Here is a 24038-nt window from a genome sequence, read left to right as displayed (position 1 = left end):
TCATAATTTCGTCAATAAAGTATTTTAAATGTCAAATTGTGACATACATTAAAGTTGTGTTCTGTTGTTTAAAACTGCTCTGTTAATTGTTCTTTTAATTGTCACATGATGTCGAGTCCCATGATATCACTGAACCATTAAAATCTTAAATGTTTGGATAATCTATTTAAAACTGCACGTTAACTTTTGCGGTATTGTAATTTCACCTTTTGATTACTTCATGCAAATTAGGCAAATATTTAACTGAAATCTTTCAATCTCAGTATTCAATAACAGAAGTAAATAACTCGATTAAATATTTTGATGAAACAATGAATAACGATGAATATTGATGGAAATATGCAACAACATTTTTTTAAAAAATTGTTAGACTTCACGAATGATTTGAACAGCTAAATTGGTATGAAAAAATAATTTTTTTAAATTTTGAAATGGTGTCAAAAATCAATTTTTTGCAATATTTCCTGGAATTATTTCGGAAAAACACCTAAACGGCGCTTAATCTTTTAATAAATACAAGTTCTATCAAAAAATTTTATAAATCGCTTTGGGATGAACATTCGTATCATCAAATATATACCTGTGCTAAATTAGGTAACTCTGCATCCAATGATCTGGCCTGTAGACCAGAAAGACATGTAGATTTGGCCAAAAGACAAACACACACATTATCATTTATTATTAATAAAGATCACTTTTAATCATTTTCTTAAAGAAAGACCATTACCACTGAAGCTGTGAATACAGAACTGCATTCACATCTTGCAGCAGCTGAATGTAAATTCACTTCTTACCACAGCTGAATGTGAATTTTGATTAAAATAATGATTGAAGATGAAATATGACTCCAGCTTAGGTTTTGACATCACTCCAGTTTAGGTTTGTTTTGTTAGATAAAAAATCTCGACTTGAAATGAGAGCAATTTTGGGTCGGACTCTCTTGTTTTTGAGCCATGGTCAGAGGATGAGAACAATTTTTGCGCCGGTACCTCCACCCTTTCCGAAATTCTACGCCAATCCATTAAGAGGATGTTTGTCCTTCGACAAATTCAATGTGCAAAACCCATACATTATTCATTAATAAACATGGAAATATAGCCTCTTTTGCGCATGCACTACGAGATATTCACTTCATCAAAATACGAGGGATATAAAAGAAGGAGAAAGTGATGTTTACATTTTGTTTAGCAATATTATAAATTCGAATAATTAATAGATTTAGGAGGCACTGCAATCGCGGATACCTTGCAAAATTAAACAATCCATATAAACAATAACTTGTCAAGTTTCGATTTAAAATAAAATGATACGGTTCAAAACGATTAGTACGGAAAGGAGATCCATCTAATGCTGAAAAGTCAAGGTCTAGCAAAAAACTACAGAAATAGAACATCCTACTTAACGCATATCATCACTATGAGGAGTAAAATCGACTAAAAGTAATAGTCACGAATTCCTGAAACGAACGTGAATTATCCGGACCAATTGGTTCCGAACAAATGCTCTGCTAAAAAGGCCAACGCAATCTCTGTACCTCTCGAGATTCCACAGAGAAGTCGATTGAATAACAACGTGAAATTCACGACCAAGATTTCAATATTAAAAAATAAAATAGTTTAATTTAAAACGATGAAACCACTAGGAATAAAACCAAGTACTCGTTAGATATTAGTTCTCAAAATTGCGCTGAGACTGGTAGCCGATACTGATACGAATATAATTCCAACCTGGAATTTCGCTTCTTTGGATGACGATTTGCAGGTGCCTTTGAATTTGACGGTGACTGACGGGTGGATGCGAAGAGTAAAGAAACGGCTTTGTTCCTTTATTAACATAGGAGAAAGCGGGGTCTTTTTTTGTGGTATGAGCACCACCATTACATTGTTAAAGAGCAGTAATGGATAAGAATAATATATATAGTTAAAAAAAACACCCCACATACTCATATGTTGCCGAGGAAGGATGGTTAATTAAACTATATCGATCTAATACTTGTATAAGATTGATATAGCAACATCCGACTATCGAAGGATTACCGAAGGCGAAGAATTATATTTAAACAAAGGATTATGTAGGATTAAATAGGACAAGGAAAAAACTTATACTAAGTGCCTCATAGTCTTAATTTGTATCAGTTTTAGGTACTTAATACTTTTGCGTATATGATATAAAGTATTAGATTGATACAGTATCATCCAATCCTACAGCATTGTGATATTACGATAAAACACTATGCCCCTACAATTAGTTTTATTGGTGAGCTTTGATGATGGAACGTAAATATAAATTTAGATGATGAAAAGCTTATAGCTTCTTATTGATAAGAAAATCATGTACAAAAGTATTTTATGCCCCATCAATTAATGATAAAAATTATTTTTTAAAGTTATATATGATTTATTTACAATAAAAGAATACGTGACTATGTATAACACTTGGTTGGCAGAAAACTTATGCAGTGGAAATGGGAACAAGCTTCACAAATTCTGATAAAGTATACTTTTTTTTATCAAGTGAGATCATGATGGTGTTTTGGGAATATGGTTTGTGTTGTTGAAAAAAACTGACCAGATATGAGTATTACAACATTAAAAAAAAAATAAACTTCTACGCTTACTTCCTTATTTTGAAAATGATAAAATGCACTTGGACAAAAATTTAACATTTAGAAGAAAACTAGTTAAATAAATAAATAAAACAACGAAATCATTAATTGCCAACATTATGTAAGACTGACCAGCTTCATGCCGGGTTTACACTCGGCCAGTTATAAGACGGCCAACATGCAGCGCATGCGTAAAAAGGCTAAAAAAACGCTCTTCGGTCGATAGCAAATAATTGTTCCGACAGGGCAACAGCATGCCGCTGTATTGTATTCTTTTTCTTACTGCGCACGCGTTTACAGAATTTTGCGTGGAAAAATCATAGATCATAGATTAATTTCGACATTTTTCACTCTTTGTTCTTTTGGATGCGAGTTTTTTTTTTTTTTTTTTTTTTTTCATTTTATTTGCCAATTATTTTTTTATAGTTTTCCAAATTTAAATATTTTTGTCTTTTTATTTTTTATTTTACCATGTTTCTTAGTGTAAATATTCATCATTTTAATGCGATACGCAATGAAAAAGAAAAATTCAGGGATGCCAAAACGGCAATTTATGATCAGAATGGAATGCCTGAATCTATCTTATAAAATGGTGGCAAACATAAATCAGTTCCTTTCTGCGCATGCTCTGCCTACTGGCCGTCTTGTAACTGGTCGAGTGTAAGCCTGGCATTAGAAAATGCCAGTAGCAGCACGTGCTTTAGTTTTTTTTTTTTTTAACTGTATTATTTTTATCTTTGAAATTAGATTATGATCGCTTTTATTTATTTTTATTTTACCTTTTAAAATAAACAGAATTATTTTCTTATTCAATTTTCTTTATGCAATATAAAAACCACGAATTGTAAACAGTTATCAACTGAAGAAACGCGAAAGCGAAGACAAGAAGCAGAACGAAAATACAAAGCTAACAAATTTAAAATTTCGGTTTTTATGAAAGCGCATTTAGTTCCCATTTGCCACTACATGTTCCTATACCTTGATGAAAATTCTTACAGCGATTCCATCAGAAGATAATAAATCAAGATTAAAATATAGTCCAGACATTACATAGCGCTGGAAATATAGTATTAAAAAAGAATGATAAAATCTCTCTAAAAAGAAAAACAGTTAGAGATATTTACAGAAGGGATGTTTGTATATAAGCATATCTACAGCATACAGACTTTCCAATAAAAAAACATTCGAGAGTGATCCCTCCAAAACATTCTCACATACTTTCTATTAAAAGTGCTATTTCTCCGCCTGATCTCCTAAAATTATGGACATTAATTAAGGACTTGACTGACTATCTTTGGCCCAGTACTGAAAAGAGGATGTTGCCGAACTAGATTCAATTTTGAACTATACAAACTCTATAAGCAACCACAGATAACACTGGTTATCTGGAGCAACAGTTAAGATGGTTCGGCCATATCTGGAGAAGCCCTGAAAACAGCGCCCTCAAAATAATCACTTTTAAAAATCCTATGGGATCCAGGGACAGAGGAAGACCTCTAACTATATGGCAGATTACCATCTGAGACCTGAGTGTTCTGAGGATAAAGAACTGGAAGGGAGTTGCGGGGGACAGAAAGAGCTGGAAAGTGCCCGTGGTTGAGGCAGCCAATATTTGCAAGGGGCTGTTGTGCTCATGAAGAAGAAGAAATAAGGACTTGAATGCTCCGATTTTGATGACAAACCTACAAATGAGAGTTATTTTATTCGTTGTATACTAAAGAAAATCGATATTTGTGTATTAATTACATGAGACCGGCGAACAATATAGATCTTTGTCGGGAATCTAACGTGCGATCTTTGACGATTAATCACCAGCATGCGGATAATACTCATTCCCCCCCCCCCTCCCAAAAAATCGAATATGTATTTTAGACGTCTTTTTCAGATTGCTTAAAATCAAAATTTGGCATAGAACTAACTACAATTGCCACAAAATTATATACCAAATTTCATTTATTTAAATTCTAACGTTTGCAAGCATGAGCGTATATATGCATGCAGAAGTACAGATCGGCAGGCCAAGCCCTTGCAGGATTTAATTTTAAATTTGATACCAAATTTTATCCATTTAACTCCTTATAATTTTTTATTTAACGCGTTCATTTGAACAGCTAGACATATAGACATCTTCTGAATGGATTTTGTTTAAATTTGGATAGAAATCTAACAGACAAATTTTGTGTATAATCCAAAATAAATTAATAATTAAACAAATAAATTAATAATTAATATAATTTTACATAGTAATAATTAATATATACATCGTATTATTATTATTATAGTAATTATAATAATAATAATTAAACAATAATAAATAATTAAAATAACTAAAAAATAAAATAATTAAAATAAATAAATGTAAGGCATTTTTGAGTGAAAAAAGTTTTGAAAGACAAAAATAGGTATTTCAGACTCGGTAATGTCTGAAATGATAAGACACGCCAAAATCTCCAATTCAATTTTTTTTAAACAATTGCAATACTTTGTATACGATAAAGTAAATAAATAAAAGTAACTGAAATTGCTGATGGGATATTTCAACTTTTTCTATTAATTCTCTCGACTTTTATTTTTTTAATGGAAAGATCAGCACATTAAGTCTAAAAAGGTTAAACCCCGCTGATAGCGGCTCTTAATAGGAAATAAAAGATTTCAGAAAAGTGATCATCAATTAAGGAAGTGAAGATATTTAATTAGCATCTCTTCTCAACACAATTCATTTATCTAAACATCGGAACAGAAATAAAAAAGAAAACGCATTCACTGCTTAATACTTGTCACTATACGATCCGCTAAGCGAAAAGGCTAATGATTCTTTACACGTTACATATTTGATGTTTATTGTCCAACAATCCATTACATACTTCATGACGTAATTATCGTTTTGAGCTCATTCGGTATCGGGAATGAGACATTAAATAATTGATTGGGAGGGGAGATAATTCGTTAATGCCCCCCTCCCCCTTCTTTCCGCCGAAGCTCGCCCAGGTTGGGGAAGATTGAGATTAAAAACGATTGGATTTGGCGATGGAAATTAAGCTGGTGAAGATGGGAGTTTCCGCCTCAGCACTGATCATTGAATAGACATTGAGAATTATCCAATATGAGGGGGAAAAACAAACAAACTTAAATATTAAGCTTGGTATCGATTTAAATATAATATTTTTTATACAGCATTTTTTTTATGTTTTGTTAAAAAAAAATCTTTTAATTTTTGATGTTTTTTAGTACTGGCCAAAAACAATCTATAATTACAAAAGAAAGCAATTATGTGTATGCGACGGCATTCTGCAGAACAGACCATTAGAAATAGAATTACCAAAATCGACATTCATATATTTTAGAAAGCACATACGTTTACCTTGGAATGTTTTTTTAAAAAAATTCATTAATTAAAACATCAAGTGAAATATTGGCATTTTTCTGAGATAGCACCCGAAAATATTACAGCACTAATTCGATTTTTACAACATTTTAAAATTTAAAAATTGTCTTTTGAATTATATCATCTTAATTGGCATGCATTTTTTATCTGAATTTTTACAATTAAAAAAAATCAATATTTTTCAACAATAGAGTTGTAAGGTGATACAAAACCTTCCGTTTTCTCACCAAATATTTTATTGCGTGATTTTCTTCTACTGTTATAAGTAAACAACAGAAAATTATTCTTTTTACGACCGCAATTTAAGTGAGCAATCAGACTGCAAACAATAACATGCATTCTGAAATACATTAACTACTAGATACTTAAGTTTTTAATGCCACTATGCCATCGTGGGTCTCGATCTAATAGAAATTTCATGTATATAACAAACAGAACATTTAGAAAAGAATAAAATAAAACAACTTTAATACTTTCTCCGTCCTCTCATTCAGCGAAAATTTCTATTTTTCCTCTGTTTTCCGCTGCATTGGAAAAAACAAAAACTCAAACAAGTAAACATTTACGAAGCGTTTTAAACGTTTAAAAGTTTTAAAATGTAGAAAAACGCTTGAAACGCATTACGGCCGCCCTGCAGAAGTTTCACTTGAATGCGCTAGACGCGTTGCGGACAACGAAGAGGTTAATATCTACCGCAATTTGATGCTTATAAATATTTTTTGAGGGAATAATAGACATCAAGTTATGCATAAGAGATTTGATTGAAATTAAACACAGCCATTATTTCCGGTAAAATATCTGATCGCCGAAGGCATCTAGTATATAATGTATTATAATAAATACTTGATGATAATAGATAATAGCATATATTAAATATTATTGATGAGAACAAATGCAACGAATCAGATTCAACTTCATTCAATTTTCATTGCAGCCAATTACAATTTAACAGTTCTACATATTAATTTATTTAAAGAGTAAATCAGGTTTCAAGTTGCAGCCGTCTACTGTATTTTTTTTCTGTTAATAGCATGGCATCTAATTCAAAAACTAATAAAAATTACAGCTTTTCTGAAACATTTTCATATCTTGATTTTAATCGAAACTTGTGCAAATTATATACGACAAGTTTGGAGGCTGCCAAACTGGTCATATATATTTTAAAGACATCAAAGGTCTAATTAAAAAACATCAATAACGAAACAAACGTATCTGAATGATAAAGAATAACACAAATTTTTTAAAGAAGTAACATTCTGCATTTATTAAAATTTTTTATGTAAAAATTGCACCACTGAAAATATTGTTTCGTACCACGAGTGATACAAGCATTTTTGGCTGGAAGCTACAAAATGGAAAATGGTAAAATTTAAAGATAATGCATGATTTCTCGCCAAGAATGCTAAAATCATGCCAAACTTCCAAAAACTCAGCGAAGTCAACTAACTTGAATGAACATAGCATGTCAGGATTATAAAGGTTTAGTCAGAATTAACTCCAAAATTAACGCAAAATTTGAATTTGCCATCATTAGTGCAGTAAAGTGTTGGCAATCCTATTAAAAAAAAAAAAAAAAACATTTGACAGCTGATAATTTAGGGTTAGTAAAAATGGAGCGTTGCACGATGGAACAAAGTGTTTCATTCTTGAACAATATTTCAAAAATAATGTGAGTCAGGCGACCACAATCCAAAAATTTGTGAATTGACCCCCTAGATCGTGTGATTTAACACTACTGAATTTCCTTTTATGAGGTTATTTGAAATCAAAGGTCTATGCCAACAAACCCACAAGCACGCGTACATTGAAGAAGGAAATTCAAAGCTGCATCAACGAAATTCAGCCGCATTTATGCAAAATGGGCATGGAAAATTTCGACAAAAGAGTCTACATGTGCCAGTAAAGCATTGGAGGCCATTTGCCCTATGTGTTATTCCGTACATATTCTGCGTACTTTACGATTCAATAAAAATATAACAATTTTGAGAAAAAAACTGTGCTTTTTATTTAATTAAAATCTTGCGTTAACACGTTGATCTATCGCGTAAGCTCCATTTTTACTAACCATAAACTATCAGCTTTCAAATGTTTTTTTAATAGGGTTTACTGCATAATTAGTGACAAATTCAAATCTTGGCTTAATTTTGTGACAACTTTTGTTTGGTGAAAAAATTGTGAAAAAAAAAATTGGCGATCGATTTTATTTTTATACTCTGAAACCGCAAGCTTTTATTAACACATGATGAATTAGCTGCTAATACAAGAATATGAAAAGGGAAAATTTCGCACACATTGCTAATTTTAAAAAAGTCTGATACTTACCTAATCGGGTTGAAATAAAACAAAATAATCAAAGAAAAAAAAAAGGGGGGGGGACATTTCCACTTTTATTTTATTTATTTTTATCTCAAAAATAAAATGCACATAAAGGCAAACGACACTTCCACCGACGTATCAAAAACCAAATCCATTTTCCTTCCTTTTCCAACGAGCGAGACGACCAGACGAAATTTGAAAATGAAGTGAAGCGTTTTGAAGAAAAGTCTCCGCTTTCAAATTTGAAAAATCGCCTCGCGTGCGCATCTGGGTACTGAATGAATTACCATTGGTTAAGGAAGAAGAAAGCATTATATCAAGGCCTTTTAAAGTATGATTCGACATCTCAAATGAGATCGCGAAAAGTTTGATTATTTTCGCTTTGGAAAAGGAAGAATCTCAATGAGGTTATTTAGAAACTCGTCATGATTCGAAACTTTTTATTAACAACATTTGCTTTACTTTGTTAAATTATATTCATGCGCCATTTTTACTTTCTCGTATACGTAGTATAGAGTAAGTACAGTAACCGTCAAAAAATTCGAACTCCAGACTTTGACGAATCTCCATATTTTACACCCTGAGCACAAAAAAACACATTTTTAGAAAATGTCCGTCTGTCTGTGATAAAGATAACTGGAAAACGCATTGAGCTAGAAGGCTGAAATTTGGTGTACGAACTTTACGCCAAATTTGCAGGTTTTTTAAAAAAACATTTTTTTAATTGAAATTTTGAATAAAATCTGTTTAGAGGAAGTCTGTCTGTCCGAATATAAGTTAACACGACAATTACAAAACAAAGAGAGTTAGATAAATAAAATTCAGTTCACAGATTTAATATCTATAATCTAGACACTAGGGATTGCAATACCGGACCAAAATATCAATACCGGTATTCGGTATTTTTTAAATCTTAATACCGGGATACCGGTTTTAATACCCGTATTAGAAATTTTAGAAAAAGAAAGAAAACACAGGTGTTTCTTTGTTTTATTTGCCAGTTTTATTAGAAAGGGTGAATATCCCAAAAATAATTTGTAACTTATAAATTATAACAGTACATAATCACAAAAAAGTAAAGAAACATCTTATTTATTTAAATCACAAAAAAAGTGTAAATATCACTATTCAGTCTGTGGTACCATTACAAATTTTTGAAATGTGATCTTAAAAAACATAATGCATCAATTGTAGTGTCATTAAGCCTGAAAAAGTAATTTTGTGTAAAAATTACCAGCTGTCGAAAACGCTCTTTCAGCATCTACGGTAGTTGGTGGTACTACTAGCAATGCGCGATATACTTTTTCCAAGTATTTACCTCTAAATTCCTCATCTTCAAATAAATCGATTTCCCGTCGGATGGTTTTGGATATAACTGATTTCTGTATTGTATTTTTGGTTCGTTGAAATTTTATTTATCGCTAATTCTAATTATTGTTTGAGAGACAATTCCTTTTCACTATCGACAGTAGTGACATCATAATCTTCGATAATTGAACCGAATTCTTCCGAATGTGGATAGGTTTGTGGGTAAACAATTTTAAGAAAATTTACTCTAAACTTAATCAGATTTGAATTGGTTCTTTTCTTTTCTTCTTTTTCATTTTCCTTTTTAAAATCATTATAATTATGTAAATACCATAAGACATTTTCTATTTCGGTATGCCTTTCTTCTGTGAGATTTTTCAATGTAATATATAATTCTTCAGATAGTGATGTGTACTGTTCTTTCAGTGACTACAACATGAAATTTATTGTTGCATTAGCTGTAAATAAATTAGAATCTCTCAGACATAATGCCTCAATAGTCAGTTTTATTGGAAGTAGAGCTAATATAGTTCTGGATATTAAGTCGAATTCACTAACTGAAAAATTAATTTACAGGTTTAAGTCGATTATTGGATATTTGGATTGGATTTCTCAGTTTCAAAAATCGTTCCATCATTAGGAGTAAACTGTTCCAACGTGTTTTAGAATCTAATATTAACATATATTCTGTTTTATTTTCAGTTAGTATATATTTTAGTAATATATCTTTTTTATAGGGGAACGTTTAAATATCTTAACAATTTTTCGAACTTTATAAATTATAGGAAGCATTTCTTGATAGATTAATATTTCATCCTCATTAGCAATATCTTCTTCAACAATTACATTGTCATTATCTTCATTGTCAATATCACTCTCACTCTTACTCTTTTCAAAGTTGGAATCCGAAATTTCTATATCCACAGTATTTGGATTCTTCTGTTCTTTATTTTTTTGATATAATACATCTATTACTCCTAAACTTTTTTCATAATTGTTGCCCCATCAGTCGTTATGGTTACAATATTTTCTTTCAGGGATAATCAATGTTTCACTAATTTAGATTTAAGCAATTAATTAAGCCATTAATTAGCTAATTAATTTCGCCCGTTAGGGAGACATAAAAACAAAAACGTATACTATTTTGCTATGTTTCGCGATACCTGAACATATAGTGGAGACAATTTTAAAAATTTCTAGTAAATACCGAAAAACCGGTATTTAAACTTGTGAATACCGGTATCACGAAATTGTACAAATGGCTCGAAATACCTGTACTCGGTATCCCGGTATACCGGTATTGCAATCCCTACTAGACACCTATCAAATTTTGAGCTAAATCCAACTACAGATTGACTGTGTTGATCTGCTCTTTCAGAAACATGTAAAACGTGATAATAATTCAAAAATACAATGACTTAATATGTTGATGGATAGTATAACCTTGGTGGCAGTGCCAGCTGAGACGCTACTAAATTTCATACATTGCTTATAGGCGTAGCGTCACGATTATAAAATTATGTGATATGACTGAACGGATTAAGCCGTTTACGTCGTAAAGCGTTCTGTTGTATCATTTTCATGACCTTGACGCCTGACGGCGTATTATCCATCAATGTGTTAAATATATTAAATTTTTTGTGGGACTTTGTGACTACAAGTGCAGTTTTGTGTCAAATTTTTCTTGCAATTGGTCGAGAAAAATAAGTCTAAAACAGAAATTCGATTTTTGGATACTATAAAAGCATGCCGGAGATTAATCGCCAAATAACTCGTCAAGGATGAGATGGATTCAGTAAAAATGTTAAATTCACGCCATTAGTTAATATTTCGCACCTGTTGTACGCCAATGGTTATGTGAGGCATTCTCTGGAATGACAACTTTATGCGAGAAAGTTTAGGGGTGACACTCCAGCTGATTTCGTATCTGAAGTTAAAGTGTTGCGATTGCCAAAAAAAAAAAAAAAAAAGTAAAATCGAGATGTGTTGAATTTTTAATTTTTAAATTTCTTTATAATCGGAAACTACAGAGTGACCGTGAGTATCAACTTACACTTTTTGAAGGTTTGTTTTTGGTTTTGTGGCGTTTTTTGGCGTAAAAGTCATATCTGGCCATACGGCGCCAAACACTTTTTGAAGAAAAATGCAGCTAAAATTGATGAACAGAATAAAAATCTTTGACAATTTACAGGTTTGAAAATCTTGTACTTGGTAATCCTTATGTTGATAAATAAAGTATTGCTTTATAAGAATTTCCTATTATATAGGCCTTTTTATCTGGTCCAGTATCTTTTTACTTTTGCCTTATATTTAAAAAAATACTTTTACTAAATGGACGAATTCATTATATATGGTAATAACATGTTACGATTTACTTTCAATATTTTGATATCGTTCAATATCAGTCAGCACTTTGTTATAATTGCTTAGTATTTAAAAAATATCTTATTAAATGGAACGGATTAAAATAACAGGAATGCAAATCACATTTCTTATGTTTCTCAAAAATTAACATATCATCACAAGGTAATGCAATTATTTGGGAACAAAAATCTAATATTATTATTTAACCCTTTCTAGGGCCGTGGGAAGTATGCTTCCCACCAAATTTATCAATCTTTGTATGAAATTATGTAGGTTGGCATAAGTTCTGACAAATTTTTTTAGAAAGACAGAAACTTAAATGTTTCAGTTCTTTATCTCACACAAAAAGATGTGTCTTGATTTGTTACTTAATTATTAATTAACCAAATTAATTAATTAATCAAATTAAATTTACCTAATAAGCTAAATAAATCAATTTTCTTATTCTAATTTCAAGCCTAAAATTATTTTAACATAATATGACTAGAAAAAAATGGCCCTTTAAAGAGTTAAGGGAACCCTGGAAACCGTTTTTTTTTTTTTTTTTTTTTTGACTTAAGTGATACCACTGTAATTTTAACCCATCAAAATAATTCTATAAAAAAAGTAACAAAACAAAGCTAGCTTTTATTTGAAAATTTTAAACATTTCCTGTCTACAACTCTCTCTCGGATAATTTTTACCTGATCGAAATTCTTTAATACCCAGAAATCTCAGTTTCCTAGAAACTAAAGGATTTATGAAAGTAACAGCATTATCGAAATTTTCGTCCGGGTCTGAAGTGGAGCGCTAATGGATTCCTTATTAGAATTGAAGACCATAATGGGATGACCTGTTTCCGAGTTTTGTTTTTGTTTTTTCTGCTTTTCATATGCGTTCTTGTCAACATCAATACGTTATAAATTAAAGTGCTTAATCCATATATCGGATTCCACAGTTTTTTTTTTATAATAGTTTGCAAAAATGTCCAACTTATAATTTCTTTAAGTCCCATTTCGGCTTAAGTCCCATTTTCGATCAAAATAATAATTATACCGGAATTAGTTTAACCGGAAAATATTTTTCCTGGATTTCAAAAAGTGATACGAGAAATTTCTTTAGAGTTTGTATTTTAATTTGTAAATTTCAGAGATTTTTCAAAACATTTTCTTCACATATATAAGCATTCGTCGATGAAAAAAACAATACGATACTAAATTTGTTATTTATTAGGGGGGGGGGTGAATTATTAGTTATCAATCAATAAAAATTAACAGAAAGCAATTATTTGTCAAATATTAATGAAATGCTTAAATAAAGATGGTTTTAATAATAACTAGCCGTCTTTGACGACCAGTTGGTTAAACGGGAATATGGGTTATGTTTAATTTCAATTAAATCTCTTATGTATAACTTAATGCTAATGATTCTCTCAAAAAGTATTTTTTCAACATAAACTGTGATTGACAATAAAGTTGTGTTAATTTAATTTTTTTGACACCTGTTCTATTTATTTACTATATGAATCTTCCGAATGGAATTGAGTCCCATGACACCCTAATACCATAATAAAAAGTCAAGTGGTTGGATAATCTACTTCAAATTACATGTTGTATTTTGCAATAATGTAACTTCACATTCTGATTCCTCATTTAAAATGTTCTAGCAATAAGCAGAATTCTTTTTGCCCTTAACTTTTTACAATGGAATAAATAATATGAAATTTATAAATAATGTTTTCTTGAATTGACTACCAAATGGCGCCACTAGTATGGAATCAAAATTTAATTAAAATAACAGATTAACTGATAATTTATCCCTAAAACTATTAAAATAACGCATTTTCATCGAGAGCACAAAAGTGTAAACAATTTCAAATCTCTTTACAAGTATTTTGTGCTTGCGAAGATGGATTTTTGATTATTTTCCCTCTTCAAAAGTGTAAAAGTAAAGTCAAATGAAAAGTCATAGACACATATTCAATGCATTGTCGTAGAGCTCCATATTTTTTTTTATCTCTTCACCCCCCCCGCCCTTTTTGCCATAATAAATTCTCATTTTGTCAAATTCGCCGAAAAATTCTTAAAACTAAATACTTGAAGATGGAAACATGATTTTAGTTAAAGATTATGCTCTCTTCAATGTGGAACATCATTTTTAGCAACAAAAATTTTTAGGTAAAGATAAGTTCGGAGCATAATTTTCATCCAAAAAAACTAGTATAGCTTTCGTTTTGAAAAATGGCAGTATCTTCTTTCTCGCTAAAAATCGCCACAAAATCTTCGAATATGAGGAAAGCCTAATACCTTCAACTTTCGTCATAAAAACCGAAAACACTTTGACTGACGATGACAAACTGCACGGCTCCATTCCAAAACAAAATGTTGACTATTCATCTTTTCTTCTTCTTTTTTTTTTTTTTTTTTTTTTGTCACTGTTGTTGATTGTTTTGAAAGATGGTGTTGGAACGTACAGGAGTTGACTCTCGAAGTGTAAGCTAGCTCACCCACCGTTGCATGTAGGTCGGCAACCAAACAGTGGCTTTCGATTGGATCGCGTCATCCCCCCCTCCGTTTTCCTCCCTGTTTCATCCGTCCCTCGACCACCCCTTCTCCCCACCCCCACCCCTTCCCTCGCAATCCCCATCACCATCACTACCAACGTCCAACTTTTTCTTCCTGCCGCTCCATGCTACGACGGCGCGTCCAAATTATTCCACGAACTCGCCAACCCCCCACCTACCTCTTTCCATCCTCCCCCCCTTTGCGGGCAGAAAAGGAAGGTCGAGAAGACGTTATCACGTGATGTCCCTTCTGGCGCGTTCGCAGACCCTCTCAGCCACCCCCCCTTGCTGGCGCCCGTCCACCGTTCAATAAGCCTTCCTTTTCCCCCTAACGACCCTCCCTTCCCCCGGGTAGACCTAGACCATCGAACGTTCGAATTCTGTTGGCAACGAGGAACGCGCGACGCGTTCGATGTCTTTCGGCTTTCCGTCTCGACAGCCCCCTGCTGGATTCAACCCTCCCCCTCCTCTTCTCACAGGGAGAGTAGAAAAGTTTCGACACGCGGATAAATTGCAAGACGCGTTTTCTCTTCCACCCCATACCATCCCCCCCACCGCATCTCCAAATTTCTTATTTATTTTTCCTTCCGCGCGAGATTATTTTCTTCCCTTCGAATGGATTCGAAAAATATCGTCTGCGACTTTCAACATACTACATACACTCACCTCTACGTCCTTTTGCTCTGCCCACGCGCGTCGGAATTTACCGACTCTCCTTTCCTCCCTCCCCGCCTACTTCGCTCGACCCCCTCGGAATCAGCAATTGGGGACGGAAATTAGCGAGAGGAGAGGGATCCGATGGCAGCAGCTTCATTATTTTGGGGCAGCAGAGCTTTGGGAAAAGAGGAATTTCTTAGTACTAGATCGCCGTGTTTAAACCAGAGATTGCATACTGATCAATCCTTGATAATCTAATCTTTAGAAAGTGTAATTTATAAAGCGTTTGGAATAATCTCATTTTTGTAAAGTTCGAAGTCGCTTTGAAAATGAAATGAAATCAAAGGAAGTTTTAAACAAAGAGATATCTATTTGAATCTTTGAGCCAAATATCTATTTGAACTCTCTTAAGTGAGAAAAAAGATTCAATCAAGTTCAAATTTTAAAGCGGCAAAACGAAAAAGAAAGAAAAAAAAAACATCTGTCGCATGAATAAAACAAAAGATACAGAATGTATTTCATTTATCAAGTCAGTATTTATCATGCTGAATAATCAATTAATTTATTTTCGTTTATCTTCACCGAACAAAATAAATTTTATCAACAACTTTTCGAATGCATACTTTTTTTCATTAGAAGTAGAAAAAATAATTAAAACTTTTATTTCCTTTTTTTATTGAGAATTATCTTCCGTTAATCTTGCGTTACAAATGATTCAATTTTATATAACAACAAACTCCTTATGAATAAATTGTTCAATAAATATTATTTAGCTATCACCTTTAACTATCAACTGATGTGTCTGGAATATTGACTTTCCTGACTGACTGTTAAATTATTAATATATCATGTATGTGTCTAAAATTACAATTTATAATCTAATAGGATGAAAAAATTTGAATTCAATGGAATCGATCAACTACAAATTACTGCGTGTGTAAATTAAAAAGTGTATACATTATAATATAAAAATGAAAGAAAAAAAAAACAGATTTTGGAATTATCGCCCAAAGAAGGCAAACAGACAATAAAAAAAACAAAAAAAACATTAATTTTAGCATTGACAAAAAAAAAAAAAAAAATGTGATTGAATGTTTTACTGGAACAATGAATTTAGTTTGAATATTATCATAGCAATAAAAACATTGCTTTTTACACACAAACAAACAAAAAAAACATATATATATAAAAATTGGAGAAAAAAATTTACGGAAATATAATTAGTATCGCTGCATTGCTAGTATGAAAATTTTTAATCAATATTTTTAAAATTTCATTAAATGTAATTTACATATAAGCAGCTTTCATTCAACAAATATTATGAGTAACTGAAATAATGAAACACTTTAGGATTCACCGAAAGGATACTTTTAAACGAAATGATAAAATATTTTACTTTTATTATATTTTTTCTTTACGTTAATTAAACATTCTCTTACAAAGTTTACCAGATTTTTTTTATTTGGCAGTGACCGATATATATATAGTATATGGTTCATACAAATTTGTTGATTTCTTTCGAATTTTGAAAGAAATCCATTCAGAAGAATTCTGCATGTATGCATGTGCGACAAATTTTTAATTTTTGTTTCATTCGATAGGGAGAGGGGACCGCCCAAATGCATGCTCGGTTTTTCAATTTATATTGTGAACGTTCATGTGTGAGACTATGAAAATAAAACTGTGTAAAATCGTGAACACCACGAGTCCTCAAAGTCCAAAGTTTTCTGTGTAGGGGATGCGGAGGAAATTACACTTTTATTAGAGGTATGGGTAAAAGGGCCAAGAAGACCCCTCCCCCCCCACACACAATTTTTAATTTTTAGTTTCAATTTCAATTATTCATTTTCTTCTAAAGATATTTTAATTGCCTTAATCCTCAAATCTTAGCTCTTACTAAAAAAACTGTACATAGTGAAGATTCAGGAACTGTAATGCTATTTACCTGAGAATTAAATTTATAATTGGAATTGAAGAAACTGCGAATTTGCATTTCAAGCATTTAAAATCCTGCGCATCTTCATTCCAAATTTAAAAATAGAAAAGAAAAAAAATTGAAAAATAAAAAGACATAAAATATCGAAATATAGATGCTACATTTAACAAACACGTGAAATGTTGATAGTAAATTTCAGAAAACTCTATTTCCAAATTCTCCGTTCCTTGGATTGATATTTTTATTATAGCAAAAAGCTATTTTGCAGGAGGGGGGGGGAATTAAATAGCCTCTTAGGAAACTATCGTTGAGACCAAATGGGTGAAAAAGATTTTATTTTGTCACATAAAATTTGAAAATGGACTACGCGCTTTCGGAACTTAAATGTTGGCTTATGCATTTTTAATAGGGACCAAATTGAAAAATAGTCAAGCAAAGAAATGTGAAGCAAACGATAAAAAGAAGATAATAATCCAACCTGAAATACCCCAACCTAAAAAATCCAATCTGACAGCCCGAACATCCGATGAAGAATTTCTTGTTTCAAATTCATCATCATTTGTAAGCATAACTCACAAAGAAAATGAGCTCGATGTAAAAGATTACGCTTAATCTTGTTAAATAACCATTTCAAAACAAAATACTTTTTAATCATCATTATGATATATCATTTTCTTATTTACTTCTTCAACATCTTGGCTGCGATAAAATCTTTCTGATGGGCGATCACGATTTTCATGATCGTTTCTCACTTGAAAATGAGTCGTTATTAATCTCCGAGAAACTTCTTGCTTCAAGTTTGTAAGGTAAACCGTTTAATAAAATCAAATAGTCTTAGAAGATTGCGTTTAATCTTGCTAATTTGCCATTTTTAAAACAGAAATTATTTTACTCTTTATTAACTGATGTAGTATTACTTTGTTCAATTTTTTAATATCAAGATCTAATGAAATTTTTCTGATAGACGATCACGTGAAAATGAATCACTAATTCTCCGAGCAACTTCTTTTCCCAAGTTCCTTAGCATTTGTGAATTAACACACAAAGGAAATGAACTCTCCTTTAAATAAAATTCTTTTAATTATCATTAACTAATGCATTAGTTCCTTACCTACTTTTTTAACATTATGATTGCGATAAAATCTTTCTGGTAGATGATCACGATTTTCATGATCATTTGAAAATGAGTCGTCATTAATCTCCGAGGAACTTTTTGTTTCAAGTTTATAAAATTAATCATTTAATAAAAATCAACTAGGCTCCAAAGACTTCGTTAAATATTGCTAAATAACCATTTTTTAAACAGAAATTATTTTAATTATTATTAATTGATGCAGAATTTCCTAGTCCGATCTTTTAACAACAAGATTATATAAAAAAATCTTTTCAATGGGCGATCACAATTTTCATGTTCATGTGAAAATGAATCACTAATTCTCTGAGGAAATTCTTTTTCCAAGTTCCTTAACATTTGAGAATATAACATACAAAGAAAATCAACTCTCCTTTAAATAAAATTCCTTTTAGTTATCATTAACTAATATTTCAGTTCCTTACTTAATTTTTCAACATCATGTTTGCGATAAAATCTTTCTGATGGACGATCACGATTTTCATGGTTACGTTAAAATGACTCAAAAATTTTCCGAGGAAATTCTTTTTCCAAGTTCATTAACATTTGTGAAAATAACACACACACACACACAAAAAAAAAAAAAACAGTTCGACAAAAAATAAAATTTCTTTTAGTTATTATTAACTAATATATTAGTTCCTTACCTACTTTTTTAACATTTTGATTGCGATAAAATCTTTCTGATAGATGAACACGATTTTCATGATCGTTTCTCACTTGAAAATGAGTTGTTAGTATTCATCGATGAACTTTTTGCTTAAAGTTTGTAAAGTTAATCATTTAATAAAAATCAACTAGGCTTAAAATATTTCGTTTAATCTGGCTAAATAACCATTTAAAAAAAAAAAAAAAAACAGGAATTCTTTTAGTCTTTATTAATTGATGTAATATGTCCTTGTTCAATTTTTTAACAACAAGATTGTATTGAAATCTTTCTGATGGGCGATCACGATTTTCATGGTCACGTGTAAATGAGTCATTAGTTTTCCGAGGGACTTCTTTTTTAAAGTTCAACAACATTTGAGAATATAACACACAAAGAAAATCAACTCGACTTAAAATATTTCATTTAATATTACGAGATAGTCATTTTTAAAATAAAATTCCTTTTAGTTGCCATTAACTAATGTATTAGTCCATTACCTATTTTTTTATGATTGCGATAAAATCGTTCTGAAAGATGATCACGATTTTCTTGTTTGAAAATGAGTCGTTAGTATTCTTCGAGGAACTTCTTATTTCAAATTCAACAGCATTTAAACAGCAGCGACGTAAAATACTTCGCCTAATCTTGCGAAATGATTATTTTTGAAACGAACTTCTGTTTCTATCCTTATCATTAATTGATTTATCATTTCTTTATACTTTCTAACAACCTGATTGCGACAAAATTTAGGACGATGGCGATTATTTCCAGCTTGAAAAGATATCTTTAATGGAAAAATCTTTAAGAAGGCCGATGTAGAATACATTTTTGAGATAATACTATCAATATGCATTTGATAATATAACAATAACTGTATAAACTGTTAGCAGAATACTGAAAATTGTCTTTTTTTAAAAAAATTTCAAATCATATCAGGTATCTACTGAATAACATTTGTAAATCATAGAAAATATGAACTTACCGTAGACGGTTTTAATATCAAGTCCATTTCCTAACACCCTACCTATGGAAGGAAAGAAAAAAAAATTATATTTGAAATGAATAATTATTAATATATAATTAACAAAATATATTAATCAGTGCGACAGCGATACTATTTGTATTAAACAATATTATGACAACAGATTTTAAAGCCATAAAATTTTAAATAGAATGACGCCTTTAAAAAATTATTTAATCTTTTTTCTTATATTGAACGTTAATAGCATATGTTAAAATCATAATAATGTCACCAGGTTAAAAAGCTTAAGCAAAATATTCCAGACAACTTCTAAAACAATTCTGATGTGTGATTACTGTTGCCATGGCAATGATGCTGAAATGCCGAAAACAATTATTGTTCTCAAAAGAAATAAGATAAATTAAATTTTTAAAGCCATTTTAATTTCTTTAAAAACGATAAATAAATATTGAAGCAAACCATCAGTAGTTTTTTTTTTTTTTCTATGTTCGGAAATTGTTTTTAGCAAAATAAAATGAAAAATATGATTGACAGAAATAAATATTAAATTTTGAAAAATCGGAGGTATGTTTCCTATACTTTATCGTGTACTTCTACAAAATTTCAGTTAACACAAGCGCTCAAAAGTGATTATAATTATATTTTAATGCAACCAAACATTCTTGATTGAGGTCAATAAAAATAATCCAATAAGTATTAAAAATTAATCTTTCCCACTCAGTCTTGTCACTTTTAATTTTTATTTATTTTTTATTTGATGTTTATCGGTTGTAACTTTGGAAAAAATAGGGGAAAGTCACTACACCATTTTAAATTTTTTAAAAAAAAAAATTTCTTAATAACATTAATTGGATTGCACAGAAATATTTTCCCAATAATTCATTTTTAATTGTGATAACAACGTACACACAAATTAGCATATTCTTTTTTTTTTTTAACAGGATGAAGTACTAGGTAAATGTATGTAATATTTAAATATTTATATAATATCAACAAAAAAGTGGCAACAAGTATGCTAAATTAAAAAAAATTGTAAAACATTTCGATTCATAGCATGATAAAAAGAATCCAGCTTTTTTTAAAAAGTAATAATGTGTATTTTTTAAAAAGGAATTTTAACAATTTTTATGCACGAATTGAAAAAATTGCGCTGTATATAATGAAAAATTGCTCAAAACTCTCTACAGAATAAGTCTTCGAATCTATAGCTACTAAATTTAGCTTATAATTATTTCTTGGATAAGAAAACCTCATTAAGAAAGTTTTTCAAAATTTTAATTAGGATTTAATGAAAAGTCAGTAAAAAATTAACAATTTGCTCAACAATATTACAGCATTGTATTGCTTCTCCTCCCGAAAAAAAAATTTATTAAATTAAGAAGAAGGGAAGCCCTTTCAGTGATGCCAATTTTATTTATATACAATTGGTAATTTTAATACCTTTTTTTAATTAAATACATTTTATAACACTTTTCACTGTATTTACAATAGCTCGTTAAATATTAAATATATTTTTTATATGCACTTAATCGCAATTTTGTAATTAACAGCAAATTCTGAAAATTAAATAAGGATAGACGAACCAAGCCTACAACTTTATGAAGTTACGATATTTTGAATTAGAAGTTCGAATTTCCATTAAATTGTCCCCTCCAGAATGCTCAACTTTAAAATAAATATCACAAGCCAAATTTCAATTATCTGTGCCCTTTTCCTTTTGTGTTAGCGGGTTCAGATAAATAAATACAGATACGATTTCAAAACTAGTTTTATCACTTTTAGGGGGCTTAAAATTTCGAAATTCCTGAACCTTTGATAAAAGGATAATCTCTTACGTTCAGTGGGGGAGGGTTGGTGAGACAGTTATTCAGACTTCTAACGGATAACATGATTATATTTCAAACTTGATTAAAAACTTTTAAAATTTACTCTTAATTATATAGCAGCGATAGTGTATACAGAAGACAATGTATTTAATATCGTCGCAACACAATTATAAATTTAGTAATTAAAACAATGAAAAGTGTTGTTGTAGAATATACTAAAAAAGTTTTCTAAAAGTTCATTAAAATTAGAGGTTTTGGGGGGAAATTAGAGAAAAAATAGTTTTGGGAACTTATATGTTCCAAAATTATAGTGGTAAAAGATTCAATTTTCAATAAAAATAAAGTCAAATTTTTCAAAAACTTTTTTAATGATAGTTTAAAACCAAAGAAATAACTGCATGCCAAGCTTAGATGTTCTAGATCCAAAAACCTGTTTAAATGTTTTTTTCATGATGTAATCAATTACTATAAATTTATTTTTATTTGTAATTTACGAATAGAATGATAATATATAAACATTACTACCCTATTCTTTTGCTTTACTATCTTTTTTTTTTTTTTTGTCACTGAACAGTTATACTTTTGCTGTCATATCAAAATACCGTATATTAAGAAACAACATGCCATAAAACATAGGAATTTTTTATGTAGCTGCTGTCGACGTACATCATTTTGTGGTTACATATAACAATCACATACAGTTATAGACTGTATGTAACTGCCTTATACAAATGTTGCTGCGGACATATGGCATTTTTTGCCTATATATAACAATCACATACAATTGTAGACCATATATAACAGCCCTTATACAAATGTTGCTGTCGACTTGTGGCATTTTTTTTTGTCTATATATAACAATTACATACAATTATAGACCATATGTAACTACCTTATACAAATGTTGCTATCGAAATATGGCATTTTTTACCAACATATAATACTAACATATAATTATAGACCATATGTAACTGCTATATACAAAAGTTGCTGTCGGCATGTATCATTTTTCGCCAACATATAGGAATCACATACTATTGTAGACCATATGTAACTGCCTCGTATAAATGTTGCTGTCGACATGGTATTTTTTGCCTACATATAAGAATCACATACAGCTACAGACCATATGTAACTGCCCTATACAAATATTACTGTCGACATATGGTCTTTTTTGCCCATATATAACAATCATATATAATAATAGACCATATATAACAGCCCTTATACAAATGTTGCTGTCGACATGTGGCATTTTTTGCCTACATATAGCAATCACATACAGTTATAGATCACATATAGCTAGCAGCCTTAGACAAGTGTTGTTGTCGATATAAAACATTTTACTGCTACATGAATCAATAATACATCATATACAATTATAGGCCATAAGTAATTATCTTACACAAATGTTTTGCCCTCATAAAAACTTTTGGCAATTTTGCACACGATATTTTGACCCCGGAGTGTCGAGATAACGGATTCTCCGTCTCCTCAAGATTTATGCACGACCCCTTGAAACGCGCCGTCATCAAAGACTCTTTTCATTAATATCAATAAACTGAGAAGTAAATAACACTGCATCTGTGCATCTCGCCAAAGCTAATGGTAACATGAAACGTGTAATTATCGAAAAGCAGTCCGCAATGAATCATAAAATGATGACATCCCTTAACGCAAAGCGAAGAGATCTAAATTAAAACAGCAAAGAGCAATTCCACAGTTTAAACTTTTAAATCTAAATACTTCATTTGGGCCCTTTGAAGATGAACCAAAAATGGATAAAACGAATTTAAGAGGTTTAACCTTTCATACGGGCAATGAAACCACTCGTTATTTTTTAAAAAGGATGTTATTATCAATTAAGATATACATCACGGGTTGTTGGGATACAACGGCCAATAATGATTAAGCCGAGGAAATGAATTAAAAACGATTCACGCAATGTTACGAGGTGATCAATTCAGTTTAAGCCGATCATTATCTGCGCCGTGGAGAGTTAATTGATTAACTGTTTTAGACAAATTTAAAATTAATGGGAAGTAAAAACGACCTCTTAAAAGTTAATAATTATTAACTAAATGTTTACGTAGACAAGTTGCGGAAATGAAACAAGCTGAAATATTTATCGAAGTTTGTGATAATGATTGTAAGAATGGGGATATTTTTTTAGTTGGATAGATTTTATTTCTTGAGTAGAAGTAAAGATTAATTAATGGTGCTGTAGGCTTGTGCCAGGAATTCCGAAAAATGTATACTTTGTATACTTTTTTTTTAAAGTTTTATATCTATATAACATAATATGAAATTAAATCCCTTTTGTACTTGTATTATTT

General features: G+C 30.7%; 1 protein-coding gene across 1 annotated transcript in view; it reads right to left on the bottom strand.

Moving 5' to 3' along the window:
• The window catches only part of LOC129957049 (MDS1 and EVI1 complex locus protein EVI1-A-like), a 169489-nt gene that overhangs the window by 46328 nt on the left and 99123 nt on the right, over positions 1 to 24038 (bottom strand). The window contains exon 2 of the mRNA XM_056069173.1: positions 19877 to 19918. The gene's annotated coding sequence lies outside the window, so the exon portion shown is untranslated. The remainder of the gene's footprint in view (positions 1 to 19876; positions 19919 to 24038) is intronic.

Source organism: Argiope bruennichi, chromosome 11, assembly GCF_947563725.1.
Source record: "Argiope bruennichi chromosome 11, qqArgBrue1.1, whole genome shotgun sequence".
NCBI classification, from domain to species: domain Eukaryota; kingdom Metazoa; phylum Arthropoda; class Arachnida; order Araneae; family Araneidae; genus Argiope; species Argiope bruennichi.
The sequence above is the reverse complement of the archived record's forward strand: the minus strand, read 5'-3'. Positions and strand labels throughout refer to the sequence as shown.